This window comes from Lycorma delicatula, chromosome 2 (genome assembly GCF_047948215.1).
Source record: "Lycorma delicatula isolate Av1 chromosome 2, ASM4794821v1, whole genome shotgun sequence".
In the NCBI taxonomy this organism is placed as follows: domain Eukaryota; kingdom Metazoa; phylum Arthropoda; class Insecta; order Hemiptera; family Fulgoridae; genus Lycorma; species Lycorma delicatula.
The window spans coordinates 201,254,632-201,274,691 of NC_134456.1; the positions used below are offsets into that span (position 1 = coordinate 201,254,632).

Here is a 20,060-nt window from a genome sequence, read left to right on the forward strand (position 1 = left end):
TCAAGCAGTGAAAATGTATTTGTGTTTGTTCAGAAAAAGATAAGTACGAAAAGTACCATAACAGGTAGGATGTCAGATGTAATGAAGAAAATAAGGTTAAATTCTCATGAAAGCAGGGGAAAATGTAATTATAAGCACCTTGGATTTTTTGAGAACGTTAATCCTCAGGAACATAAGATTTTATTACCGTACAATCTAATGATGAACAACAATTCTTATTTAATTAGTAGGTTTCCAACTCGAAATCGAGAAGGAGATCTCGATTGTCTGAAAATTTATCAAAGTACAAAGATATTACTTGGTCATACAGAGTAAAAGTTGTACGAGAAAATGAAGACCTAAAATTGTTGAAGTCCCAGTTCCTTAAAAAGATTATTTATTAATTTTTGGAATTACTACGAGATCAGAAAAAGTAGAAAGGGCTGTAAGGAGTACTGGTATGTTACCAAAGGATAAAGAGGGCAAAACATTGCGTACTCATAGAAGCATTGTCAATTTTGCACAAAATACAAAAAAGTTTTTAGTTTTACTAACAGTAGACATGATTCCAAAAAAATTTACTTGCCAGAAGACGAAATGAAAATTTATAATATATTTAATTCTCATAGAAGAATTTTTAATGAAAAATGTAATATATCATTCAAGTATTCACATGTTAATAACCCTCATCAGTAATAACACAACAATCAAGACAAGTGTCTCAAAAACTGGATATTCCTGTTTTACTAGCTTAAGAAATTAACTAACATTAAATTTTAATTAGTTTCAGAACAGTATAATAAAAAAGTATTGTTATACTATATATAGTATCACAATTGAAATAAATCACCATAAAACAAACAAACAACAAATCACTTTTAAATTATTTAGCAAACAGACCTCGTATAAAGAAATAAAATATTCATCATTAATCTCTGAAAACTTGGCATACTGAGACATTCTTGTTTTTTTACCTGACCCCCTTATATTAATCTGATTATATTAAGAAAATAAATTTATTTATACACGAGCCGTGCATTAAATTAAATACTCAGTGTTTAATAAGTACAACTCAACAACCATATATGCAAAAAAAAAAATGAAAAACTTATACTTGGAAACTTTGGAGAAGCACAAGAAATACTATTATATTTTAGACAATAATATAATATATATATAAGTTTAATAAAAACGATGAAAAAATTAGTATTTTATTGACACACTTTAAAAGGAAATGATAAGATCTGATTTTATTGCGAAGGAGTTAATAAGGGAATTGAGTCTAAACAATATCGTTTAAACAGTTTCAATGGTTTTACCCTTCTAAAACGATTGCATTTGTACGTGAGGTTTAGGATTAGTAGACACTCCCTATTAAGACTTATTTTCCCTTATTAGATAAACTATATGAAATATAGAATCTAAAAAAGTAAGTTTCTGTAAAAGGAAAACTTAACACTTATTTTAAAGAAATATAATAGATAATCTGCATGGAATATTATCATGGTAATTATTAATAACTGTATTTATTTGCATACATTCGACATTAAATTTGTATACAAAATTAAATAGTAAATTTCTGTCAAGGAAAGTCCTTTTTAGGAATTTAAATGATGATGTACTTATGAAATAAAAAAATAATTTTTCTTGAATTATTGATGATATTAATAAATCCAGTCCATTATTTTAACGAAATATAACCTAATCCATCGGAGATTGGATCTAAAAGAGGTGTGTGTGCTTTATTTTATTTTAAATTGAAGCTTTGCGTATGGTTTTTACTTCCTTGTACGAAGTAAAGGAAGTATTGTGATCGCGAAAAATTTCGGTTTTCATATTTCAACGGAACTATCTATTTGACCATCCCTGAATATATTTTGACTAGTTTCGGCGTGATGTCTGTACGTACGTATGTATGTGCATATGTATCTCGCATAACTCAAAAACGATCAGCCGTAGGATGTTGACATTTTGGATGTAGAACTGTTGTAACATCTAGTTGTGCACCTCCCTTTTTGATTGCAATCGAAATTAAAATTTTTATAATTAATCTTGTGTGTGTGTAATAAAAAATATTCAATCAAAATAAAAATATGAAAAAAATGAGAAGTTATTAGTAAAATAAAATTTTATGTACTTTTAAAATGTGTATATGTAATTTAATAGGCGAACAAGGAAGTCATATGGTTTCCACATCAGATTTGTTGAAAAATCTGATTCTTTAATATTAATTGAAAATTATAATTTAGAATCGTATTATATTTTAATCTTCTTAGCAAAATCTTCTAAAATTGTATATTTACAATTAATAAAATCATTTTATTTAATTATTTGACAGAAAAGTTAAAATACATTATTAATGAAATAAAGTTTTATGTACTTTTCTTTTTAAAAAAAATGTGTATATGTAATTTAATAGTCGTACAATGAAGTCATGTGGTGTCCACATCAGATGTTTTAAAGAAATAATTTTAAACAGCATCGGTTTTCATGAAAGAATAACTGCTTCCGTAATTTAGGCAATTATTTTTAATTTAAAAAATAACAGCAGATGAATATAATTGAAACTGATAATACAACTGCTTTAATTAATGCTGCTAAAAAGATTTTCCTTTAATGATAATCTACAAGTTCTATTATTAGGATAAATATCTTATAGAAAAAGATATTTCCTACAAGAGAAATGCAAACAAGCAACATAAAATGAAAAGAGCAACATATTAAAGAAGTAAAGAGTAATAATAAATGTCATTTTATTGATACGATAGAATAATTTTGCAAAAGATAATTTTTTCCTGTTTAGTATAAATACTAAACACTTAACAATGTAATGACTTTCTTAAATATATATTTGGTTTCTCATGAATTGAAGCGTTGTTAACCTTGTGAGATTTAATAATATGCGTATATAGCATTAATATCGTCTAAAAAAAATGTTATCTCTAAATATTTTTACTTCCTTATACGCAATAATTGAATTATTGTAATCGCGAAAAATTTTGCTGTTCAGAGTTCAACGGAAATAACCATTTTGGCCATCCCTGAATCAAAATTGCTGATCACTGGAAATTTAAATCAAGATCATACTGTTTCAAAAATATAAAAATCACATGCTCTGTTTTTATAAATTTATTTTTTACATTTACTTTATTACTTATTAGTAATTAATTATTGTAGCCACTAATTTAGAATAACCTCTTCTGGCCCTATGGCATTAGGGGATCCAGAGAGCAGATCGTGGGATATGTCACTAACCGATGTCGTTTATATGTGAAGTATCGCAAAGTATTAAATTGACTGAGGATAAATAGCAGACAGATAGTTTGGAGATATATCAGTGGCTTATCCCATAGGCGCATTCTGATTATCTAGTAAAGATTTTTACCCATTTATTGGAGTAGGATAATGTATTTGACTAGTTAGGTATTTATGGAAGTTAGTGGCACTGTTAAGTTAGAATAGACATTCCAGTCTTTATCAAAGAATTAATTGATTCGTCTCAAACGGTTTAATGATAACGGCGTAGCAGTAGGTGGATAATTGGAGTCTGCTTCAACGGGCTCTATAGTTGAATTGACACTAAATGTATGGGGAGTTGAAAGAATCAAAATTGTAAACGTATATGCCACTTTTTCAAAAATATAATAATAAATTGAAATTCATCGAAAGAAATTTAAAATAAAAGTTCATGAATAGTGAATTCCAAAAAAATTAAATAGAATACACATATTTTCACATTTTCAAGAAATTATGTAGTCAGAATATTTATAAAATAGAAAAATTCAGTTCAAGTAGCATAAAAATAATTTAAATAAACATGCAGTACAATATATATATATATATATATATATATATATATATATATATATATATATATATATATATATATATATATATATATATATATAATCTGAAAAAGAGAATTATAACAAAATTCATTAAAAAAATCTAATTACAAGTGTTACTGAAAAAAAACATGTTTTCGTAGTAAAGCTAATATAAACAAAATTGCCTACAGAATCTCGATACCAGAAATTATACGGCTTTCTACTTCCTCTTATTTCACAATGAATATTGTTTTATTATGAAACAGCGTTTAATAAATATTTTTTTTAATATATTTATTTTATTAATTATTTCAATAGATGTGCTGACTTAATTAAGATAGCAATAAACACTAAGACTGTGTAACATGAAATTCATTTTTAATAATTTAACACAGACCAAGGCATGTATTCAATTCAGTCTAAATAACAAAAAAATATTTGAAATCGCTATATAGACTTAATTTAAAGATTAGTTTATCATATCCAAAAATACATTAAGGTTTTTACGTGGCATAAACATACAACGCACACGTTCACACAAACACACACACACACACACACACACACACACACACACACACACACACACACACACACACACATATATATATATATATATATATATATACAGGTATATCACGAAATTCTCCTGGGACTTTTATAAGTTATTTTGTTCGTGAAAATGATGGGAGAAATTCATATAAACATATATCCTAAGATGCTTCGTTTGTAATTTACGGTCAGTAAAACATTTCGCTCAAATTTTAGCTACTACGGTGAAATGAGATTGTATTGAAATTTTTAGGATGTTAATTAAGCGTCATAATTAGTGATTTTTTATGGTTTTTGACCTGAAAATCGAATAAAATAGGTCCCAGTACAGTAGTCTTTGAGAAATCTGGAGTGGAACCAACAAATTGAGATAAAAACCCTGCTTTTTATTTTTCACTTATAATAACTTTGTTAAAACAAAACTTGTACCGAATTTAATTCTGAACATAATGGTGTGAGATAACAAAAAAAATGTTAGAAAATTCGAATTTTATTTAGAAAACAATACACTAGACCAACGTGCACATATAATACATGCCAGTTTATAATAAATGTTCAAAAATGAGCCCGTAATTTTTAACACATTTATTGTCACGCTTCTGCACTGCTTTTGTTGCACTTTTTAGTTCTTAGATTGGTCAGTCGCATTCATAATGAGGACAATCACTTTACTAGAATATATTTTCGTTTTGTATGCAATTCTTTTTATCCACTCCCAGACGCAAAAATCTGAAGGTGTTAGATCAGGTGATCATGGTGGCTACGAATATGGATCTCCATGACCGATCCATTTATCAAGAAAAGGATGATTTAAGTGAGTGGAACTGGAACAAAAGAAGTGGGGATGCGCGCCATCATGCTGGAAGTATACTTTGCGTCTCAGCAATAGAGGAACATCTTCAAGTAGCTGCAGAAATTTTTCTTGAAGAAAGTAGACGTCAGCATTTAAGCGGCCAGGTAATATGAACGGTCCAAGCAGCTGATTGTGAAGAAGGCCGCACCATACGTAAATCGATTTTCCATTACTTTTGAAATAGGTTATTAAATTCTCGAGATAACTTCGTGATACACTCTGTACAATAGAAGAACGAGGAGCAAAATGAAGGTTGTTGAACAATTAGAGTGATAGAATTAAAGAATTTTTCCCAAAATTGAGTCATTTCTGCCCATGTATGCTTATTGCGTAAGTTGTTGACACCATCTGGACTGGAATTTGTCTAGTTGGTAAATAAAACATACTTGTAGAGTTGTCGATTTGTATTCTACCTCTTGCAGAACTCCAAGCGAAACGGACCGTCTCCTGGGTGTATATGTTGAACTGGCTGTTTATGATAAGTATAAAGCTTGTTTTGTCCTCCAAATCGTCGAATGCGAAACTCCGATCCACTAGAAGGACCTTCGTCTACTGACGCCTGGATTGCGCTGAACTGCATTGATATTAATTTCATCTATCGCGGTCGTCATGTTGGACAGACCGTTCGTAGCTGGTACGAATACTAGGTAGTGAACCTGTTTCCCGAAGATTACGAAATGTCGCGCTAATTGTTTTGGGATCTGGAAACCTGCGATTCGGAAAATGTATTTCACATTTTAGTGCAATAGCTGCAGCATTATCATTACATACACCCAAAATGAATATCATATCAGCATATTCCTCTGTAATAAATAAGTACGGCATTAATTCAATGGCAAACCGATTTCATTCAAACTAAAATTCAGAGAAAACTGCTAACCTCAGCACAATTCACAGAACCCTCTTCATTCTTAATGTACCTTACAAAATCATTTAAACACCAATACAGTATTGCACATTGTTGATCAGCTGTTGATATTTTATTGCGAACTTTGTAATAAATATTTTTCAAATAATTTATTGTATTTCTGTCATTAATAAAAAAAATATTATCTAAGTAATTTTTATTTTTTTTACAGTTGTGTAATTTCCATTTTTTTTAATTTTTTAACAGCGATTTTTGACTGTTAATTTTGTTTTAAAAAATTTTTCACATCACCAAAAAAGAATTTAATTTTTATTCCAACTTTTTTTCTTTTATTCAAATTTTCTTACGCGTTTTGTTAGGAATTAAATTCTCTGCATGTTTTGTTGAAAGTTTTATGTGTTTATTACCCATTTAACAATGTTATTACATACGTCACACATAAAAAACAGGGTTTCTACCACAATTTTTTTTTCTCTTCAAATTTCTCAAAAACTACTTCAGATATTGTTCTGGGACCTATTTTATTCAATTTTTCAGGTGAACATAAGATTTATTCAGGTCACCATCAGAAATCAATAATTCTGCCCTTTAATTAATTTCCTAAAAATTTCAGTACGACCTCATTTCACCGGGGTAGCTGAAATCCGAGAGAAATCTTTAACTTAACTCGCAAACGAATCATTTTAGAATATATGTGTATACGAAAATTTTCCATTATTTTTACAAGTAGAATAGGTTATGAAAGTTCCGGGAGAACTTTGCGATATATTCTGTATATATACATATATATACAGAATATATATATATATATATATATATATATATATATATTTTATGTATTTGCTATATATTTGTCGTTTTAAATTATATTTTTCACTTTTTACAAAAATCTATTGTTAGGATAAGGTAGAAATCTCTATTAAAGTACTTAACCAATGTAACAATTAAAAGAAGCCTGAGATTAAAAAAAAGTAAAAATTGTATTTTCTTTGTAGGATACAATTGCGAAAGTATGTATATATATATATATATATATATATATATATATACACCTAAAGTCGAATTAATTTATCTGTGTTATACAATTAATATTGTTATCTATAACAGAAGTAGTATAACCTGTGTTCTGGGAACATATTTGTTTGTACCAGTGCAACAAGTGAAGCATCGCCATATTTTTATGAAATCTGTTTGGAACGATTCAAATCAATCACGTAAGTGATACAACTTACAAAAATTTGAAGAAAATTTTGGTATGGTGGTAATAGACACATTTTTCTCTAAGCGATGACTGAAATTGTTTGAACCTCATAAAATTATCAAAGGTATCAAATAAAATAACACGAAAAGTAGATGTCATAAATATAGTATACATAAACATTTATTTATTCACATTCTAGTAGAGATTTACACCCAATTACAGCTACCTACCCGATATTTTTGGGAGTTTGTGCGTGTGCATTTCTAAGGGTGTTTTACCACATAAAAAACCCGTAATATGTTTTTGGATATGATAAAACTAATTTTTAAGCTAAGTCCACTATTTAGCAATTTCAAATATTTTTTGTTACGTTGATTTGAATGCATGCCTTGGATTTGTGTTGTTAAAAATGAATATTGAATGTGTTGTTGTGTTATTGAAAATGAATGTGTTGGTAAAAAAATTATTAAAAATGAATTTCATAAGGAATTACGCAATTACATAACTAACAATAATAATATTATGTAAGTATATAATTTTAGGAATTCAATTATAATTAAACGGAAAATCAAGCCTGCTGACCATTGTTACTGCAATGAGAATGAATATAGGTGTCCTTCGAAATATATTTTTTATGTTATCCAGTATATACTAGATACATATATGATTATATGTACACAATTTAATTTTTATTTCCTTTTATATTTAAATAAAGCTATTATTTACAAATGAACACTGATTTTATGAAAATCCCTGGTTATACAACTGGGAAATGAAACAATTCCTTGAACTGTAATTGAAAAATATTTACCAAAAAATTAATAGTGAAAGATTCGACTTATGCTTCAAAATTAATATGTCAGCTAATATCAATCACTTAAACGTAAGTACTGATTAAATTACTAAATATTGCATTAGGAAAGACCGACAATATTTTCAGTATCAAAACATTACTGAATATGCATTAATATAATTTATATAAAAATTGGGCAGTTTTTATTATCTGTAATATATATTATCACACATTATTCTATGCGTAATGTTTAAATTAAAAAAAAAAATCATAGGAATAGATTAAAAAATAAGAAATTTTACACAAGATGTTTACATTTTCAAAATATTATGCCTGGTAAAATACTGTAACTGGTTTGATATTTTTATCAATTCCTTTTTATTCTGTGCTAAGATTTTGTAATATCAGCACATTCACTACATCCTCATCCTCAAATACATAAATTTTAATTTCTTTATTTTACTCCGCACCTTGTATTATGTACACATCCATTTAAAAAATTAATTAAACGCGGATGTTTTAATATATGGTCCATATGAGGTAGATTTCATAAGAAAGCTACCTATTGTAATGGGTACCATGATTCGCCTTCCAGAAAATTTTGACATATCTTCGCGTTTCACATCCCCAGACCCCAAAACATATATATATATATATATATATATGTATTTCACTTTTTTATGGACACAGTAACTGCTGAAATTTTGCACCAATCACTTTCAAATTGATATTTAAATTATAACACCCAAATCTCAGTTGAATAATGGGGGTGAAAATGGGGGAGGCTTTTTCAACAAAAAAAAAATATCGCTATAACTTTCTTATTAAGTAAAATATCGAATTCGTTTAAAGTTCATACTATTCTTTGGATAAGAGCCTAAAACTTATCTAAGTAAAGTTTTTTGATATCACCAATCATTGGCCCAGATGGTGGAAAAAAATTAGGTTTTGAAGACAAAAAAATCATACCTCCTTTAATAGGCACAGTATCGAATCAGTTTAAAGTTGTCGTTAAGTCTTCTAAACATTACCTAAAACTTTTTTTTGAAACAATTTTTGATATGACCAACCCTTACGGCAAGGGATGACCAAAATATTGCTGGAATTGTAAGAAGATGGGGTTTGTCATATGCTAAACATGTGAAACTGTTTTTCACATGCAACCATTGTCATATTGAGTAAATTTGAAGTTTTTCTTAACTTTAAGGTGGAAATCTTTTTTATCTCCTACTTAGCACTGGTGAAATCCACCTCTGCCTTCCGGCGTGCCGAAAGGGATTTCATTCTGATCCCCTAAATTTCTCTCGCCTCTAGTTCATCTTAAGATCTCTTCATTTTGAATTTTAATGACACCAAATTTTTTTAATTTTCTATAACATCACATTTCAAAGGCCTGTATTCTTTTCGTTTCTGCTTTTTATATGAAAAGTACAATAGTGTCATTGTTTTGCTACCATAAAGCGCTTCACTGCATGCAAATATTTGTGAAAATCTTTTTCTAATTTCTTCATTCTATTTCATTCATACTACCAGATTTCTTTTTTACATAAAAGTACTCCTTGCTTGTGTGGGTCTGCTTTTGAAGTCTGCATGATATTATCCATTGTTTATATTTTTACTTTCTAAATAACAAAAAACCTTTCACTTTTGTATTGTATTTTGCTGTCTTAATTAATTTCTCATTATCCTCCTTCTTATCAAATGCATAACTTTTAGTTTTTGCTAATTTTCAAGATAAATTTGTCTACTTCAGTAGATTAATGACTCAATATAAAATCTAATCTTATTTTAATCTAAAATAATAATATTATCAGTCTATCTTACCATATTTATTTTCCCTCCTTTTATAGTTATTCCAAAGGTTTCAAATTATATTATAGATTCCAACATTCTCAAATATCTTTTCAATTCCTGTAATACAGTTAAATATTTTGTATCATACTTCATTATAAACTAGATTCTTCTGACCTATAAATGATTTTAAGTGACCTATAAGTGATTTTATCCTTTTCATGACTTAATTTCTAAAATGAATCCGAAGACCAGAATATTTTCCCTTATACCCATCCTCTTTCTGAAACCAAACCAAACATTTCTTCATATAATGTATCTTTATCTGCACATTCACTTGCTTGTAAACTATTCTTGTAAGCATTTTTAATGTGTAAGATTAAAGTGATTATGTAACAATACTTATATATACATCTGCACTGTTTTCTTTGGTGTGGTAACAATTATTACACTTTTTTTTTAAATCTGAGGTTCCTCTCCAGTCTTATAAATTCTGCATACTAATGTCTACAGTATCATGCAAATTAATCTGAACATAGGGAATTTTTGGAACAGATTTACATATGACAACTGTTAGACACTGAATTCTTGCAGCTGGATGGAAACCCGTCAACCAACTAAAAAGAAGTTATTAACACCAGTAAAGTGCAAAAAAAGAATTTTGTGGGCCAAAGCAACTGCTAACTGGATCAAAAAGACTGGAAAAATGTAATGTTTTATGTTCATGGGCAAAGGGTTCCATATGTTAGAAAAGCATCAGATGAAAATATATCACTGGCTTTTATCCAACAACCAGTTAAACATCCCAAGAAAAAATGTTTTGGGGTTGTTGTTGTTGTTATGGGGTTAAACAAGGAACTACTGAAAGCAATGAACAACAACCTTGTTGTTGCAATAACAACCTTGTTCATTGCTTTCAGTAGATGGTGTACTGAAAAGTGATAGATACATCAAGATTCTGAAGGAAAGGGTGTTAAGCAAACTTCAAAACACTTTGCCCACCAGGCAACAGTGTTCCAACAAGAATTAGCGCCATAGCAAACTACTGAAAAAGTGAAAACATTTTTTGAAGAATGAAATATTAAAGTGTTTCCATGGCCAGGCATCTCCCCAGATTTAAACCAAATTGAAAATTTTTGAGCAATTCTCAAAAAATGAATTGTATTACAGACATTGACGTCATTAAAACAATAATACTGGTATGGTTTCATCATGAAGAAAACAAAAACTATGTAATAAAGTTGATGAATCACTGCTAAATTGTGTATGTAAAGTAATTAAGAATAAATGAGGATATATTAATTATTATTAGATAATCACAAATTGTACAAGTATGATTTTTTTTGTAAATAAAGTTCCTTTAATTAAACATCTGTGTTCAGATTAATTTGCATGCTACTGTAAAGCTAATCCAGTCCTATTTTTTCAGAATAGATTAGTAATTCAGATGATGTATCAACAACTCTTACTGATTTTTTTTTTATTAAGTCATTAGGTCTTCTATAAAATGGATCTAAGGGTAGTGTCTGTGAATCATTATCAATATCTTTTTCAGATAATTTATTTCCTTTTTACAGTCCTGATTTGTATACTTGCGACCTGTAAACTACTTCTTTTTTTAATAACTAAGGCTTTTCATTCACAACACTGACATTAGTACATTTTGCAATCATTTCTCAGAACTGTTTTTTTTTTTTTTTGTGTAAATTTACATTACCATTCAGTTAATCATTTTTTTTTTGACTCATATTTTACTATTTTGACTCTCTATTTTACTCCTCCTATTAATTTTATCTCTAACTGATGCAATATTCTACCTTCACCATCTTTTAACTTTTTATCCTTTCTACCTTCATCTATCAGTTTTAGAACATTAGTCACGATTTTATACCTACTGTTACTTTTCTTCTATTGTCTCCTCTCCTGCCTTAATCATTTCCTTTTTTAATTTAACTCATTAATTTTCAATTGAACTTCTATTGCATTAAATTTTAGGCATTAATGAATAATTTGTTCAATAATTTCACATGATTATTTCTATAAGCCTATCTGTATCATGCTCTTTAACCTCTTTTTTCTTTAATTTCCTAAATTTCACCTATACTTTATTATTATTAAATTACCCTTTGAACCCCTAAATATGACAGAGCCACACCCCCAAGACCTGACCTGGCCAGACCCCAAGATGTTACAAAGCCAGACCCTGAGAACTGACAATGTCATACCCTGAGACCTCACAAGGCCAGAACCTTGCAATCAATATCAATATCTGCTCCTGATATATTTTGTAATACACAGCTTGGTTTTAAAATTTCTTTCTGACGTATAATAATAATCTATTTGCTAACTTCTTGCATCTCCTGTTCTTACCCACATAAATCTTTACGTGGTTTTTAAGTAAAAGGTTCATAAACATTAGTTTATATTTAGTAAAATATTCTTAACATATGGTTTTTTCATTTCTTTGACCTGGCTGTTCTCCCACTAGTTTCCTTCTTGATATTCTCTAACTGCAGCATTCCAGTCTCTCATTGTTATTATATTTATATCTTTATATATCTTATCAATATCTTCATCTTCTCATGAAGAGGTTGTGATGTAAATCTAGGTTGTTTTTACAGGCATAAACTTTAGTTTACATAATCGATGGATGAAGCTGTTACTTGATGAAAGTCCATTTTCAGAAAAGAAAATAAACAAATATGTTATTTAATTTTCAGAAATTATTTAAAAAATCACAACAGCAAGTCACACAAAACAAGCAACAAAATCTCGGTAATAATAACTTACCTTGTCTTCCTACAGTATTATTTATCTTTATCCCTATCCCTGGATTTCCATTTTTGATTTTCTGGTAATTATCCTACAATTCCTTGGTAAGAAATCTTTCTTTTTTCATTTCATCGCATTAATTCCAACTGAATTTATCTTTTCAACCTGACCATTTCTTATTTTAGATGATCTAGCCTACCACTTTTATTTTAAATATTCCAAAAACACTAAAAAAACGTCATACTATTTTCTGATAATCTTCTCTTGAATAGTCTGCACTTGGAATACTTTTTAATCTAGAAAATTCTAATTTATATTATCTTATTGATATTATAGGATTATATTATAAATTATAGGAGGATTATCATATCGATATTATAGAAAAAAAATTGAAAAAACATTTTCTCAGAAAAATGTAACTTTCCATTGCTTTCAGCTAAGTAATAGTCAAACCTAAAATATATAAGCTTTGTAGAACTTTTAGTTTTTCCTTTTAAGTAGTACCCTACTACACCTCAGATACTACTGATATCTTATCTTATTAACCTATATTATCTTATCTTATTAACTCATTTGAATTGCATCTTATTTACAACTAACCATTAAACTAACAATCTTTTTCCTATTTGCAACCTAAAGACATGTCCTGTACTCTGAAATTAGGCTCCCAATCCACAGAACAAGGGAAGACGGTTTTCAATTTATAGATTCAAAACATTTAAATCAATAAAAAAATGTATAAATTTATTATTAAAATTAAAATAAGACTTTGTTATACAGCTAGTGCATAAGAAATTCATGGATAGGAAATAAAAATAGAGAAAAATTTGTGAAGTACGAATTCAGCTGCAGTTTGGTGTCTGAAAGAAGTCAAGAAGGTTGTCAGGAAGAGATAAAAGACTGTGAATTAATTTCTTAATGTATACCAGCTTTGCTTACACAATTAACCCCAGATCTTTCATTGTGAGACCTTTGACAATTCTGTGGTATAAAATATGTGTAGATTAGGTTAGCTTATCTTTACTCCTTCATATATTCACATCAGTTACGGTAAAAGAAAATCTTATTTCCAGATCATTTAAAAAAAAGGAAAAGCTGTAAGTATTTTTCAAAAGTTGTTCATAACCCTACTCAGAACTTTAAGTTTGGAATTTTTAGTGTTAAGGCAAGATTTGAAAGCTGCCCAGACTGAACTTTTTATTCAGCCATTTAATAAAATATATAATTCCCAGTTAAGTCCATAGGCTAAATGATCTACAGGTCTTAACATCATCAAGTTACACAAACAATAACAATCAGTAACTCAAATAAATTCCCAAAATATTGGTATATATACAGTGAGATCTTGACCAAGATACATAGAAAATCACTTGGAAGGAAAAGGAAATCAAGATAGGATTAAAAAAGTACATTGAGTAAGGAATGATCCAACCACAGACAGTTGCTAAAAAAGACAAACACACATAAGAAATACAGCAAACCTAAAGGAGTTGGGCTTATCTTCTCTTTTTCACAATAAAATGTAGCATTAAGGAACAGAATATAGAAGTTATTATTATTATTTAATAGTGATAATAATAATAATAATAATAATAATAATAATAATAATAATAATATTATTATCATTATTATCTGATAATATATTATCAGGTTAATCTGATAATATATTAGGTTAATCTAAAATAAAATAAATAAATAAAAATAAAAAATTATTATTATTATTATTATTATTATTATTATTATTATTATTATTATTATTATTATTATTATTATTATTATTATTATTATTATTATTATTATTATTATTATTATTATTATTATTATTATTATTATTATTATTATTATTATTATTATTATTATTAAGCAAATTTAATTTTCCTGTCATTTTTAAATCTAATGAAGTTCACAGACAAGTTGGCCTTCCTTGCTTAAATGTCAGAAGGAAATTTTTTGATTGTTGCACTTTCATCATTTGTTGCATGGTCAGTTTGATGACTGCTCTAGCTTGGTGCTACGCATTCCTTGTATGAGAATAAGAAATTTCAAACTTTTTCTAACTGAGCAAAAATCTGATTTGTCTCTGAATGCAAGGTACAGATATTGCTAATGAGTGTAATGGGAGGATTGACTTCTTTGTATCAAATGGAAAATTATTCATTAAAAGCCTCAAGAAACTATTTGCATAACTTGATCTCAATTATATTGATCTGTATTGTTTTGTTTCGTATCGTATTCAATGTGCAATAAACCAAGGCTTAAGTACTTGTTCTATTGCACAAAATAAATAAAACTATTATTATTATTATCCTCTTGGGCAAGCCCAGTAAAAAGCATCCTGGCCGGCCCTAAGGCAAGGCGCAGGCGCTATAACTATTGTTCTGACATGCATTGTATATGGGAACATGAACTCTTGAATACTATGGGTGAGATATATGAATGAAAGACAAAATACCAGACATGAAAATTTATGAACTGCCATATGTTAACAGCCATTGTCCCTTGCCTGCAGCTCCATCTGATCGTCTCCTTCAATAACAGGCGTTATCTTATCGCTCGAGCTTGTGACGTACCGACGGACCAAGCGGCATGTATCCAGCAACACAGCCTTCTGCATTGGTCGGAACAGATTTGCTGGCACTCAAACGGATCTTAATGAATCATCCAGAGAACGTGGAATCTCTCCCATCGTGCCCAAAACCACCAGGACTACCATTACGCTCTCCTGGTCTGAAATCTCCCTGACTTGATCTGCAAATCCCTATACTTCACTATTTTTTCCGTGTACTTCTTCACTATGTTGGTGGACAATGGGTCTATGACATCAATCAGGAAGGCGATCTTCTCCTGCTTCTTGGTCAGAACGATGTCTGGCCTATTATGCTCCACTATCCTGTCCGTCAGAACAGTACGATAGTAGTACAGCTTATACCGATCGTCCTCTAATACAGACTGAGGAGCATACTTAAAATACGGGACTGAAACTGCAAGGAGACCTAGGGCCAAAGCAAGCCTCTGATGAAGTATCTTCACCACGTTGTTACGTCGGACTGTATATTCCCTTGGAGCTAAAAACTGACACCCGCTAAGGACATGTTCGATGGACTCGTTGGGCGATCCACAAAGACGGCACAGGTCAATTGTTACAGCAGGATCCTTAACGACATGCTTTCTGTAGCAGAGTGTGCTGACGTCCCTGTATAGCAAATACAAGACCCTCCGTCTCAGCAAACAACTCAGCATACTCCAGCCAGGCTACAGACGCATCTCGATCAACTGCTTCATCCATAAGCGCCGCATAGTACCTCCCATGCAATTCCCTCCTATCCATTAGACTGATCTCGGAGAAGGTATCCTCTAGGGGCTGGAATTTCTCATCACTGAGGCGTAGTGGGGTTAGACTATTGTCACTTTTTACTATAACCCCATGGAGCAAGCTGGACTAGCTCTTCTCTAGGAAGTATTTTGCGGAGATTCAGCAGCTATTTTGCATGAACCTCCCACAAATCCACAACGCCTCTTCCTCCTCTATTCTCTTCTCTCCCCGACTCTTCTTTGCCGTTACAGAGATAACGCTATGAATCACTAGCTGCTGTTTGCAGTCCCTACCACTCTGACGACACCCTTTCTGCTCCTCAGCCAAGATCTGATGTCTCTCAAGATGCTTATTGATTTTGGCAGTGAGGACAGAAGTAAAAAGCTTATTTATTGTAGGGAGATGGGTTATTATTATCCATTAATTTTCTGCAAGACAGTACTTGGACGGGTCTGCCGTCGCAGTAGAAGATTTCGGGATCAGATAGGTCATCCCCTGAGTGATAAAGGTCGGCATTAGACTTGCATCTCGCAAGATGGTAGAGTAAAATTCTGCAAGACGCTTGTGAACAGAAGAAAAGTGCTTGTACCAAAAGTTTAGCACTCCATCAATCCCAGGCGGCTTCCAATTATGGATTTTCTTAATCTGTAAATCCTGTACATCTTCTAGAGTGATTAAATTATCTACCATTGTCTGGACTCTATCAACTCGTTTTCGTTCCTTACGGATCCACGTTGCCCCACAGTTATGCTGTGAGGAACACGACCAAAGCGGGCCTCAATATCCCTAGACTTCCTCACTAGTAGGGGACGCGTTCGCCTGAGGTTGTTGCTGAGGTGAAACCTGCAACTGCTTATTCAGCTCCTTTTGATTGGTACGGAACAAGTGAGTTTGTTCCCGGCGCATGTTACTCTGCCGATACCCCCGTAGCCGACATGATAGTACCATCAATCGTTGCTTTAACAAATCCAGGATTTCATGGTCGGTGGTGTTGTCCGGGACCTCATACGCTCGTATTATCGACTCCGCCGCCGATCAGATCCATCCACTGGGGTTAGCACATGTTAAGAAACTGGACAAACGACCGATCTCTTTCCTCAGCTTATCGAATCTCCTACACAACCTCTCCTCCCAAGGTGGACGCTGGGGATTCTTACGCGTTGCCATTCGCTTTGACTGCCGTGATCGCACCGATGTACACCAACTCATGAAGCTCAGTTATGGAGGGTACTAATCTCACTTTTTCTTCAAGAATCTCATTAATAAGGCCCACTATGTTTCTCCTGCCGCGATTAACCCTCAGCTTTGGTATACGCTGTCTGGCCGACGGATCCATACCACCATACAGCATCTCGTTCTCTGCAAATTGATTGGAGAGGGGATTGTCGGCTCTTATCGCTTCTTCTACAGCACTTTCATCTGAAGATGGGCTGGACAACAACCCAAACTCCCTAGAAACATCAACTCGGATTAACGCCACCACATCTGCAGGAACCCTATAAAAAAAAGGGATCTGCACTGATCCAGGATGTTTTGGACAGACTTACATCGTAGCTCAGGGAATTTCTCAACCATCGCTTGATGCAGCGGAAAACTATACGATTTCATGTCCGATTCCATTTTTTTTATAGTCAGGTAGGTAAGGTAAAGGAAGGCATTATGTTCATCTGTCCATTTAAACCGCTTACTACCCCGGGATTCTACAGCACTGGGTGACTGAACTTCAGCCACAACAGAAGCCACAGACGACGTTCCAGGCCTTGTGGTACCATTAGGTGAGGCGCTGCCACTCGCTCCAGCACTCCCCACCCCAGACTGAACATCACGACGGCTCCGAAGGGTGCGAGCCCGCAACACCCTACCCTACAACGATTCACATCGTTGTACTCCATTAATTTTCAAAACAAATGGGTGACAGGATAAGATCCTGCGAGCAAGGCTCCGACATCTCTAGAAACGGCCGTCCCTAACATGGGAAACAGACACCGACCAAACGCTGCCCAATCTGGAACAGACGCGTTGGATTTAAAGTACCTGTTATGGTCCGCGGGTGTGCCTTTGAAGAACACCACCTACCCTGTATATCTACAGGGTCTTCCTCTATCCGCCACCTTGAGGACGCGCCCAGTAGAGGAACAGGATCCCCCCTGGGTTTTTATTATTATTACATAAACCAGAAACAGTTTTGATAAATTTGCATACATAATATTTTAATAAATTATAATATGTACTACTAATAAACAAAAACTGGATAAAATTATTGTGAATTATAAATTAAAACTTAATTAACTCAAAATTATGTTATGCAATTGTTAACATGAATTTTAAATCATCTTAAAAAACAAATGAATACGGTATTCAATTAAATAAATAGAAGCAAAACTGAATAAGATAAATAGAAGCAAAACTAACGCAGAACTTCATGCTCAACAGAATACAACGTAATAATACAAAGCTTTCTCTAAAAATAACAATGAATAAAACAATAAAAATATGCAGTAAAGTTAACAATAGTAATATTATTTTTTACATTAACATTTATAACAATGTCACACATTAAATAAACAGTAGGAGTTAATTCATTAAGGCAGAACCATTAACATCATCAGGTGAGTAATGATTTTGTTTAAAACAATTAATTTTAAAAAAATTAAAAGACTGCAATATAAACAAGTATTTTAATTAAGTTTGTAAGGATTAATTAAAATTTACATTAAGCTGAATCCTGGTAAATGTTATTAAATGGGCTTAACCTTTTCGAATGAGGTGCAATTTTGTAAAACTACATTAACCGTAAATTAGGTTACATGTATAGCTTACTGATTCCACCCAGTCCAGAGTAAAAAATTTCTATATGATGAAGACATATTAAGAAAATTTAATTTTTTAACAAAATCAAATTACTATGGTGAACCAAAAGGAATAAAACACACAGAAAAACACAAACTGAAATAAAAAAAATAAAATGAAATACGTTGTAGTAATATTTAGTGCACTAAAGGAAGCAAGGATGTATTTAGACTTAATTAAAAGTGAGTGAGATAGTGTACTCAACTGACTGTGATGTATTAGGCAATATCTGTAAGTAATGAGGTTAAAAACATTAAAAACAGTATAAGAAAAACATCAGCGTTAAAAATAACCAAAAATATGACTAACTTTCGGGAATATTAACACATCTCTTATTTATACAAATTACGTTAAATTTTAAGAACTTACAGGAAATGCGGTTTTATATTTATATAAAATTATATGGATGTGTAATCTATTTTATTATTATTTATTTAATTTTTTAGTAAAATGCTAATCTTATTAGTAATTTTAATCTTCCCTTTTTTTCGTAATTTTTTCCCAAGTATCACTACTGAATCATTTGGATTTCAAACTTAATTTAAAGTTTCTTAATGTCGTAAAACAAAAATCAACAACATTATTGATAATTAAAAACACAGTTAGCAAAATAATGTAAAAACAAAATTTATTACGGTATATTATACAACATTTTTGCAAAATGTGTAATGTCAATTATTAAATAATTGCCGGCTTTTTACACATATTTTTCGTGTTTATTTGTAGTCGTCGAACCAATGATACAACCAAAACTTTATTTCGAGGCGACTCCCATTTGGCATCTGTAATGTATATACATATAAATCATCCTTGTTTCTAGTCTTAAGTGATGTATAACATACGGTACATGCTACATAGCAGTATTATAATAGTTAATCGCTATGGATATCGAGCCAATCATTGTTTGTTAACTACATAAATTATTCATGCAATACATGAAATGAAAACTTTGATTATAACCAAACATATTAATCTGAAAGTAGTAGCCCAGAGCGAATACAAACCATGTTTGTTGTAATAAATTAATTTAAAATCCATTCATATAAATAAATTTATGTATATTGAAATTTAATATTTCTTAGAAAAAAAAATTGTTTTTAATAAAATTTAAAACGTGTACAAATCCACCAGATTGGTCTAATGGTAAATTCGTCATCATAAATCAGCTGATTTCGAAATAAAATTTTTCAGGTTCAAATCCTAATAAAGGTTTTTATTTTACTTTTACACGGATTTGAATACTAGATCGTGGATACCGGTG

At 30.9% G+C, this 20,060-nt stretch overlaps 1 protein-coding gene across 1 annotated transcript in view; it reads left to right on the forward strand.

Moving 5' to 3' along the window:
- Window positions 1-18,447: 18,447 nt before the first annotated feature.
- LOC142319568 (retinaldehyde-binding protein 1-like) overlaps window positions 18,448-20,060 on the forward strand; it is a 114,651-nt gene continuing 113,038 nt past the window's right edge. Inside the window, exon 1 of the mRNA XM_075357004.1 lies at window positions 18,448-18,558. The gene's annotated coding sequence lies outside the window, so the exon portion shown is untranslated. The remainder of the gene's footprint in view (window positions 18,559-20,060) is intronic.